Source organism: Brachyhypopomus gauderio, chromosome 18, assembly GCF_052324685.1.
Source record: "Brachyhypopomus gauderio isolate BG-103 chromosome 18, BGAUD_0.2, whole genome shotgun sequence".
NCBI classification, from domain to species: Eukaryota; Metazoa; Chordata; class Actinopteri; order Gymnotiformes; family Hypopomidae; genus Brachyhypopomus; species Brachyhypopomus gauderio.
In genome coordinates, this window is record NC_135228.1 from 7,759,096 (window position 1) to 7,770,557 (window position 11,462).

At 43.2% G+C, this 11,462-nt stretch overlaps 1 long non-coding RNA gene across 1 annotated transcript; it reads right to left on the reverse strand.

Annotated features, from left to right (window-relative positions):
- Positions 1-1,308: 1,308 nt before the first annotated feature.
- LOC143482462 (uncharacterized) lies at positions 1,309-11,085 on the reverse strand. The gene is made up of 4 exons (XR_013122231.1): positions 10,938-11,085; positions 9,693-9,850; positions 9,413-9,556; positions 1,309-1,529 (listed from the first exon to the last, which is right to left on the reverse strand). It is a non-coding gene; the product is annotated as an uncharacterized LOC143482462 (long non-coding RNA).
- Positions 11,086-11,462: the final 377 nt, after the last annotated feature.

An 11,462-nucleotide genomic window follows, 5' to 3' on the forward strand; every position in this document is an offset into this window, starting at 1 on the left:
GTTCAGATCGAAGAGGCTATTCTTCCCAATCACGGCCTTCCAGGTCCTACTGTCATTGCCCATGTGTGCATTGAAGTCCCCCAGCAGAACAATGGAATCCCCAGAAGGGGCACCTTCCAGTATCCCCTTCAAGGACTCCAAGAAGGCAGAGTACTCCAAACTGCCATTTGGTGCATAAGCACCACAGTCAGAACCTGTTTCCTGACCAGAAGGTGCAGGGAAGCAACCCTCGTCTACTGGGGAAAACTCTAACACACAGGTAGTGAGCCAGGAAGATATAAGTAAGCCCAATCCTGCCCTCCACCTTTCACCCTGGGCAACTCCAGAAAATAATAAAGTCCAGCCTCTCTCGAGAGTATTGGATCCAGAACCCAAACTGTGCATTGAAGTGAGCCCAACTATATCTAGTTAGTATCTCTCATCCTCGCACATCAGCTCAGGCTCCTTCCCAACCAGAGAGGTTATGTTCCATGTCCCAAGAGCCAGCTTCAGTAACCGGGGATCGGTACGCCAAGGCCCCCGCCTTTGGCCACTGCCCAATCCACAATGCACCAAACCCCTAGTACTACCTCTCCCACAGGTGGTGGGCCCATGGGAGAGTGAACCCATGTGTCCCCTTCGGGTTGTGCCCGGCCGGGCCCCATAGGTAGAAACCCAACCACCAGGCGCTCGCTGTCACGGCCTCCAACTCTGGGAACTCCACTTCCCAGCATGCCACGAAGGCGGAGATCCACCTCCCCAGAGATTTAGACACCTGTCGCTTATTAGCTAGGTTCTACATAAGACCTCTCTTGTGTATACATTGTTGCGAAGTATTGCCGACATTCTCTGAAAGCATACCAAGCGTTATATTATTCTCTGATTCTCTGGTTTGACCTGATTAGCGTTTCCCGTTTTTCTCCTTTTGAATTTGCCCTCTGGTACCTCTGCTCGGTTGGATTGTTTATTGTGTACGGACCTGGACTGCCCTCGACCTCTCTTTGGATTTCCCTTTCAAGTATTAAAGTGTTCAATTATTCGAAGTCTGCAAGCGTCTGTGTTGCTTCATGTTTCCAGCGTCACACTCGCCAAGGAGCCCCTCCCCCAGGCCTGGCTCCAGGGTGAGGCCCCAGTAATGCTCATCTGGGAAAGGGTATCTGGGTTCTGTTATTTTAAAATTCCATAGGGGTTATTTGGATCACTCTTTGTCTGGCCCATTTTTATAGTTATATTATTATATTTACAATAATACTTATATTATTATATTTTACAAAACAATCAATCTTTATACATGTACGGAAGAATCAACTCACATTTGTGATGCTGGGATAGAGGCGACAGAAGGCAGAGGCTGCAAACCAAGTGCTTTATTGTCCATTGTCCAACAAACATAAATTCTCAGGCCAATAGGCAACAATAATGCATGAAGACTAATCAAGGCTGGAATTGAAGGCAGACAGCAGGTACGGAGGCTTCATTGTGGCGGTAGTAAGCTACATCCAGTGTTGCGAGGCGAAGGCTTGGCAATGTGCAGCACTGAACTGCACGACCTGTGGGCCGCAAATGAGAAACAGGTGTCAGTATTGGGATTGTGATCTAGGGAGTGGTCTGGTACGAGAGGGAGTGTGCTTCACGGGAGTGGGTGCGAGTGACCGTGAGTGCGTGCGAGTGCGCGCCCTCTGGTGACATCTGGGCTGACCCACCATGACAACATTATGTAAATTTAAAGCTACATTTAAACGTACATTTGACACAGCATATTGCACTGAGAACATGGCATTCACATTTCACATAGTGCAATCCGTTCCTGCACTGTCCTGCACAGTATTCACTTTGTTGCTTAAGGGGCCGTTTTCTGATCCACATTCTGCTCACATTGAAGATTAGAAATAAAGGGACAGCAAAAATGATGAGCAGGTCCTTTATTAGTTTTCAAGTAGGTTTACTATGAGTTATGATGTCCTGAAAAAGTCTGCAGAGTTGAGAAAAACCTATTAAAGCATATTAAATCATATTAATATCATATTGTAAGCATTGTAATAGAGTGTAATAGACAGACATCATCCACCAGTATAAGTTTAATAGACAGATATTGTCCACCACTATAAGTGCAATAGACAGACATTGTCCACCAGTATAATCGTAACAGACAGACATTGTCCACAAGTATAACTGTAATAGACAGACATTGTCCACCAGTATAAGTGTAACAGACATTGTCTATTGCTTGTGTCTGTTTCTGAGATGCTATCAAGAGGCTGTGAGATGAACAGGGCAGCATCGGTCTTTCTCTCCAGAAAGTCTGCTGCACCACCTCCACAGCACCTAAAAATATGTCCCAACATCCTTTTGTGGATGTCCTTTATTTGCTGCCTAAGAACCACATCTTGTAGAGTGGAGTGTAATCTTTCCACCGAGTTGTGCAGTTAAGCATATTTTCCAAGCACAATTGGCAAGATCTGAAATAACTATGCAGTATTAGGAGGGTCTGATGAACCTAGGGTTCCATGCTGCTGTTTTCTTTGAGTGGTTGTTCAAGGTGGTGTTTGAGTGGGTGTTCAAGGTGGTGTTTGAGTGAGTGTTCAAGGTGGTGTTTGAGTGGGTGTTCAAGGTGGTGTTTGAGTGGGTGTTCAAGGTGGTGTTTCAGTGAGTGTTCAAGGTGGTGTTTGAGTGGGTGTTCAAGGTGGTGTTAGAGTGGGTGTTCAAGGTGGTGTTTGAGTTGGTGTTCAAGGTGGTGATTGAGTGAGTGTTCAAGGTGGTGTTTGAGTTAGTGTTCAAGGTGGTGGTTGAGTGAATGAATCATACTGCATACAAACTAACATCAAAAGAAATTATATGCAGTGTGTGTGCTGTGTCATATTTTCAGTGATATCATAATATCTGACATCATATTTGGACTGCTTTGGTATTCTTGTTTGTATTCTTGTTGGGTTTCCTTTTCTGCAACTCCTTAATACCCAATCCAATTCAGTCTAACTAAATCATGACCTCTTTGACTGGGTCAGAATCACAATGACTTTATTTGCCAAAGGGACTCAGTACACTGGCCCTCTCTAAACTTGTGTAAATCCTCAGAAGGTCAGAAGAAACAATACAATAAGAACACTACGGATCTGCTGCACTACGGATCACATACAGTGCTAAACGTTAGTGGGACGGCAGATCTACTTCTTTGTTATTGGTGTTTATAAAAGGATCACTACTTTATATGGGTGTGTGGGCTCCACGGCGGTTTCTGCAGCTTGTGTCCCCACTGGAACCAGGATCACCATCATCCTTTAATGCAGTGCACTCCACCCTCTACACACGCTCCACACACTGCCTTGGGGAGGTGCTGGCTGAGCTGAACCTCAGTTATTGACAAGGCTATGATGTTTTCGATGGTGGATATGGTAAATTGACCCAGGACCTGCCTAACATTTGCATTCAGGCTGGTACACTATCCTTCAAAAGACTTGTGTCCATGTGAATATAGTGGCGGTTTCCTCTCAGTACAGACATGCAGTCGTGCCAAAGAAAGCCGGAACTCATATTCATACTTTACATTTGCTTCAGCAGCCAAAAGTGTGATTGTTGGTGATCGTTTATTATAAAATATGCCAAGCACGCGATACGCCTTGCTTGTCTTGCTTTTTCCGCATGAGGAAGCAGCATGTGGCTGAACTACGTTAAACGCAACGGTATCTCTCCGGCTGACGCTGAGCATGGCAACGAACTGCACAGGCAACAGCTTGTTGCTCCCGAGTATCTGCGCTTGCTCGGTGAGAATCGTGCTTCTGTTTAGGCCGTGCGGTGCCTGCGCTGGGTGAATACGAACCGGTCCGCTGCCATTAGCGATGTGTGCACCGAGCTCCAGCTGACGTCATGTAGGTGACGTTGACTACACGGGTGGGGCAGACATTTCGACCAACTGTTTACTGACAGTGAATCGTGTTCTGAGGCTTCATGAAGAAGTTGCACTCACAAACAAATTTCATTAAGGTAATTCATAAATAGTAAGAAAGTAAGTATGTGGCTACAAAGGGCTTCTATATATACACTACTAATATTCCAAAATATTAGGAATATTTGGATTTGGGAAAAAGTCAAAAAAAGGTCACTGAGGTTCTGGGGTACAGAGTCTCTACACTGCAACTCTGTTTTCTTTGTGATTCAGGTCTGGAGGAAGTGCAGGCTACTCCATCGGAGGAACCCCAGTCTCCAGCAGCCATTCCCTAATAATACGACCTCAATGAGCTTGAGTATTGTCAATCAAGCTGATGAAATTAGGTCTGTGTTGATCATGCAGAGGCACAATGACTGATGACTAATGATGTTATTCAAGTAGTACGGGCTTGTCACTGTACCACTGACAAAGTGTAGGGCAGTTCTGTATTGACTAGACACACCTGCCCACACTGTAACACCACCACTACCACTGAAGCACAGCGCTCTCCTTGATGTCTCCAACATTGTTGGTAACCATCATTTCTGCTCAGTGTGAATCAAGTTTCATCAGTGAACATCACTGAGGCACACTGGTCCCTGCTCCCTGGCCTATGCAAGATGATGATGCCAGTTCCTGGTGGTGTGGTCAGGTACCCTTGCAGGTTGTCTATCATGCATTTTAGGTTCATCCTCAAAGTTCACCCAAAAGCCTAATGTTTCTAACTTTTTGTGAGTAGTGCATATATATAAATAAATATAGAACTTATTCAGTAGCCTTATAGACTCAGTTAGAGGTACTGATCATTTACCTACAGGAATATTTGACTTTTTTCAACCTTATCTCGACCTTCTGCATTTGTGGGGAACTATCAATAATCTCAGGACCAGGATTTCAATGCAAACTTTGAGCGCAGATACCCTGTCTCCACTTATAAATGGTACTTAACATTTCAGAATAGCAGAGGACTACCTAAGGTCAGTATAAGGATGTGCAGGGCCCCAGTGCCTGATTCTCACTGCACTGAAGTGTTTGTAATGCTGCTCACTCTGGAATGAGTTGGACGCTGTTCAGTGTGTCTGAGCTTGTGTCTTTATAGGGCTGCACCTGGGGAACCTGAGGGTGCAATGTCTGTTAAAAGTCTTTCTGAATTTCTTAGACAATTCAATCACAGACGGCATAATGTTGTTCCATCTGCTCTCTGCTGACTGACCAATCAGGAGCTGGTTCTGTCCTGCCCTTGGTACCACCGCCGTAGTGTGATCGATAGGAAGAGAAGGGAAGACAGAGATAGATTTGAGCCACCATACCCATCCCAGTGATATCAGGGGATCTGTGTGTGTGTGTGTGTGTGTGTGTGTGTGTGTGTGTGTGTGTGTGTGTGTGTGTGTGTGTGTGTGTGTGTGTGTGTGTGTGTGTGTGTGTGTGTGATTTGCCACCTATCAAAGAAAATGCTCTCAAAATTCTCAGTACTATTTAATTATTAATAATGAATAATTCATTAATAATTGCACTTCTGAGACCACAGCATTGTTTATCTGAAAGAGATAGAGAGAGAGAGAGGGAGAAAGAGAAAAAGAGAGAGAGAGAGAGAGAGAACATTACTCTGAGAGTGGAAGAGGATTAAATGGAGCATATAACTAAATAAGAGCAAAGTGAAACTGGAGAGAAGGACGAGGGATGAGAACAAGGACTATAAGATCTCAGTGGTTGGTATGCATCCCTTCCCATGCTTACCCTGCACTTTCTTATATAACTTCAGCAGGCATATATATATATACACACACACACACACATGCGCGGGCACATACGCACACGCATACACTCACACACACATACACTCACACACACATACACACACTCACACTCACGCACACACACACACACACACACACACACACACACACACACACACTCACACACACATACACTCACACACACATACACACACTCACACTCACACACACACACACACTCACACACACATACACTCACACACAGACACTCACACACACATGCACACACACACACACACACATACACACACTAACACACGCATACGCTCACACACACGCACACATACACACACACACACACACACACACACACACACACACTCACACACACAGACACTCACACACACATACACTCACACACACATACACACACTCACACACACACGCACACACACATACACTCACACACAGACACTCACACACACATACACACACTCACACTCACACACACACACACACACACACACACACACACACACACACTCACACACACATACACTCACACACAGACACTCACACACACATGCACACACACACACACATACACACACTAACACACGCATATGCTCACACACACGCACACATACACACACACACACACACACACATATACACTCACATATACATACGCTCACACACACTCACACACGCATACGCTCACACATACACTCACACATGCATAAACTCACACACACACACGCACACATAACATATGTTGTGAAAAGCGCTATACAAATATATTTGATTGAATATATTTGACACAGATACACTCACACACGCATACGCTCACACACACATATACTCACACATGCATATGCTCACACACACACACACACATACACTCACACACGCACACGCTCACACACACACACACACATACACTCACACATACATACACACGTGTACACTCACACACACACATACACACACACACACACACACACACACATATATGCTATATGTATGTGTATATATATATATATATATATATATATATATATATATATATATATATATATATATATATATATATATATATAATTTTCTCTACCTTTCAGTCATGAAGGTTGTGTAAAGGGCATGTGTGTGTGTGTGTGTGTGTGTGTGTGTGTGTGTGTGTGTGTGTGTGTGTGTGTGTGTGTGTGTGAGAGAGAGATAGTGATAGAGTGAGACAGAAGAGAAAGAGAGAGAGAAGATTTGGTTCATATTTGAAATCTGTTTGCTGTGACTCTGTGGTCCATGTTGGCAGCATTCACTGTATACAGTTATAAACTCTTCAATCAAACTTAAAGCAGAGGTCACCATGGTAACATGCTGGCACAACTGGGCACTTTTTTCACCTTCACATGATACAAAAAATATCACTTTGTCCATAATATCACTTTGTCCATCATCTCACTCGCCTAATAAAGTGTGATTTGCCCCAGTGTAACTCGAAGAATGAAGTACGCCCGGATGTTACCATGACAACAACACATGCTTTTTGCTATCATTCAAAAAGAGCCGTAGGATGATAAATTTGTCCAATACAGTTCTACGCCCACTTGCACTCCTCAGCTGAATCACACGTGGCACCAGTCACTCCCCTGTTGAATCACACGTGGGACCACACACTCCCCCATTGAATCACACGTGGGACCACACACTTCCCCATTGAATCACACGTGGGACCACTCACTCCCCAGCTGCTGGGAAGGCAGTTTTGTTCAACCTGATCTGACACATATACATGAGGAGATCCTCATATAGCAATAAACCAGCAGCCCACTCAAAAGCCTGTCCAGCTACATCCATTCTATTAGATTAGGATGGGAGTTAATGAGATAAAAAGAACGATTTTAATTCTAAATCCACAGACAGTTCTAATGCTAGTGTTCTTAAGGATGAATATGGCTTCAGTTAAACCTGATGTCTTTGTGTAAATGAACTTTACAAATAATTATTAAGTTTTTCCTGTTGTGAGTAGGATAAAAAGTTGTAATCCAATTAAATTTTTTTATGAGAGTATTCATGTTACAAATTTCTCAAATTAAAAAATATAATAATTAAATCTTTTCTGAATTCATTCATAAGCCCCATATATTATTTCTGGCATCTCAACTCACCACATACGACCGTGTGTGTGTTGTGTGTGTGTGTGTGTGTGTGTGTGTGTGTGTGTGTGTGTGTGTGTGTGAGTGTGTGAGTGTGTGAGTGTGTGAGTGTGTGTGAGTGTGTGTGTATATACTGTTGGACCTGAGTAATGTTTATCACATGTTGATATGTTAATTAAATGTAAACTGTCATATATTTACACATATCTGCATTTGAGTGAGAACTTGATGGGAAGATACTTTTATATTTTAATTGGGACTGTTGAGGTCTTAACATATGCTAAATATATCCTGTATATTTACAATCTGCAATATCAGATTGTTATGGTTCAAGAAAACAGCATTGTAAAGACGTGTATCAGTTTTAAATAACAGCAATAATTTCATTTTCCCTAATTACTATTATGATAAAACTGAAACAGTTTCTCTAAATCCTAATGCTATTGTGCAACCTAATGCAATAGTGGCTCTAAACCCCATAACATTTGACCTCTATAACCACACAATAACTTAACAAATATAATAGTACTAGCATTGCATGACATTGGGACACTAGTGTATGCATGAATACCATCTAGATTGGGCACAACGAAGTGTGTAACCTTGCTGTGTTACTGGCTGGAAACACTGCTGCCTCTTTAAATTAAGCTTCAGCTAGTTGGAGAATGAAGCACTAAGAGAAACTCTCAACTCAGTCAGCTTCATGGATTTCTTTTCTGCTACGTTGCACTTTTTTATAATGTGATGTAACAACTCTTGTTCCGACTGTTGTTTTGTAACACCAAGGCTCTTTTCTAACAACGCAGTAGCAATAAAACTGAGTCTCCAGCCCTGGGTTTAGTTTACTGTGGCTCACTCTTTTACTGTAAAACTTGATCATGACCCTTACAGCCCATAACAGGATACATGCCGTGTGTCTTGCCAATCTCTAGTCACCATTAAAAGCCATCCTGACTACATCGTTCAGCGAGTGAAAGTATACTGCTAATCATTCACGAGTCATTAGAGGCTTTTTTCTAAGAACTCCACAGTTTTGAAGATTTATTCTTTTTTTCGTTTTTAGAGGCTTGGAAACTTGGCCATGAGTAGTATTTATCTGTTGTTGTGGTTTGTTTGTTTAGATCGTGTATCTGTGGGACCTTTATTTCATAGCTATTTGATATTATTTTGGTTCAACAAACTCATTTGGACTGCCTAAATTGAATTCATTTCCACAACCTGAATCAATTATTCTTTGTTTATTTTTTTGGTACAGCTAGTTCATAGTTGATTCATTAAAATGACCGATCACTGCAGGTGGTCCTCAATTCAGGTGTTCAATGACAAAACACTTCTGGTGATCTATGGAGCTTGTATAGAGAAACTGGGACGATGGAGGTCAAGAACGGTGGTAAATAAGAAGAAACCCTGCATGTCAGCATGGAACACCCACCATGTGTTCATTTATCATGGGTTTACTTCCTGTTACATTTGCTTCCTCTAGAACACAATGTCTGCGTTCAGAAATAATGGACATTATAACTACTTTGCTAATCAAAGCCAACATATAAAACTGAACTATTAGGTGGGAGAGAACAGTGCTAGCTGTCTTCAGGATGGCCATGAATGTGTCACCTGACCTTGTCCATAAGCAGAAGCCATGAAGACCGAGGCCTCCCGAGTCCCTGCAGCACGAACTTCTGTCCCGTGATCCAGCGAGCCAATGCTAATGCATTCCGCTCCAGGGATTCGCCACGCTCACGCAGACCAAATCCACCAGCGACCTGAAAACCAGCCATTAAACACCACTTAAACAAGAAAGGTAACAGAGGCCAGGGTTTCACTGTCGGCGCAGGACTAAAAAACACTCCCCCAGGGAGTCATTTGTTTTGCCTTTAACTAGGCTGAGCAGTTTGATACCTCGAGTGTCCAGAGCCGAAATGTGAGCAGGAGTCGCTCGCTGCAGCCTGACACAGAGCTCGAACTGCGTCATGAAGTAGTTGTATGGCGTCAAATTAACTTCTCCATTTTCATTTGCAGTCTTGACAATCCAAAAATGGCAAACACTTCTCCCAGGACTGTGGAGAATTCAGTGGAAAATGAAATGATAAGTCATTCATTAATCAGTGCAGCACTTTCTACTCATTGTTGGCAGCAATATTAATAAATTCATTTTAAAAAATCCCTAGGCAAACCCCCAACCTACATCTAGATCAGTAACTTTGGCCCCACCTTCCACTATATAGTCAGATCAGGAACTCCACCTCCAAACCCCCAACCCTGCACCCATAAACATCTCTCCAGCTCCAAAGGCTAATTTGTGCAGCCAGCCTAATGATGTGGTAGAAAAGCCACTCTCAGTGAGTTTCCCAACATGAAGATCAATAAGGCAGCAGAGCAAGTACCATGAATGTGAATGTTCTCTCTAACAGTTAAGATAACCCACACTCCCCAATACTGTTATGAAGGCTCTGACCTAGTTTCCTGGTCTCCTGCTCCCTGTTTCCTCCTGCGCTGGGGTGCTTAAGGCAGGCTGAAGCTTACTGAGATTCCTCAGTTACTGATGTTTCCCACAGTACACCAGGGCTCCAGTGGACATGACTACAGTACAGTCCTGCAGAGCTGTTTTCAAAAGTATTTCATACTATACTGAGCTTGTCCAGAAAGTCTTGGTTTGCAGTGAAATGCCATTTTTGCCCCTTTTGCCCCTGAGATTGGTTGCAGTGTCCATAAATAATGCTTAGTTCCTCCCCTGCTCCAGATCTACCATCCCAAGGAGTTTAGATACCACCCCGCTCCAGAAAGTCTACCATCCCAAGGAGTTTAGATACCACCCCGCTCCAGAAAGTCTACCATCCCAAGGAGTTTAGATACCACCCTGCAATGGGAGATCTACAGTGAGGAAAATAAGTATTTGAAAATCCTGCCATTTTGCAAGTTGTCCCATTTAGAAATCATGGACGGGTTTGAAATTTTCAACTTAGGTGCCTGTCCACTGTGAGAGACATAATCTAAAAAACCTGAAAATCACAATGTGGGATTTCCTAATAACTTATTTGTGTGTCATTGCTTCCTAAGAAGTAGCAGGGTGTTCAAATCCCATCTTACTCCAGGAGATCAATTTTCTTCAGGAGTTCGACCACCCTAAAGAGTTAGTTTACTTACCACCGTGATCCAGCAGCCCTACTGCCCCAAAGTGTCTAGTTCCATTACTATTCCAAGCACTTCTAATGTTTAATCAGGTATGATAGGCTTGGTTTAAAGCAGAAAGGTAAGAAGAGTTCAGAAAGGTAGGAAGAGTTCAGAAAGGCAGGAAGAGTTCAGAAAGGTAAGAGTTCATTATGACTCGTGAAGACTAGTGAGGCTTACTGATCAAAACCACATCCTCTTGTGTAACTGAGGGCTTTAGCAATAGCATGCAGTTGTACCAGCCTGTCTCAAACACACATACATGCCAGGCATCCTAATAATCAAGCATACACACTAGTAAATTCAGACCCAATCAGATTTAGTCAGGAATCCGACTGTGGATAACGAATCAGACTGTGGATAGCAATCCAACCAATCATAACACTGAAAGAGGCCAAGAGGCACTGTACATCAGTTAGGATGGAAACACGAACGTGCATACACACCCTCTCTCTCACACACACACACACACACACACACACACACACACACACACACACA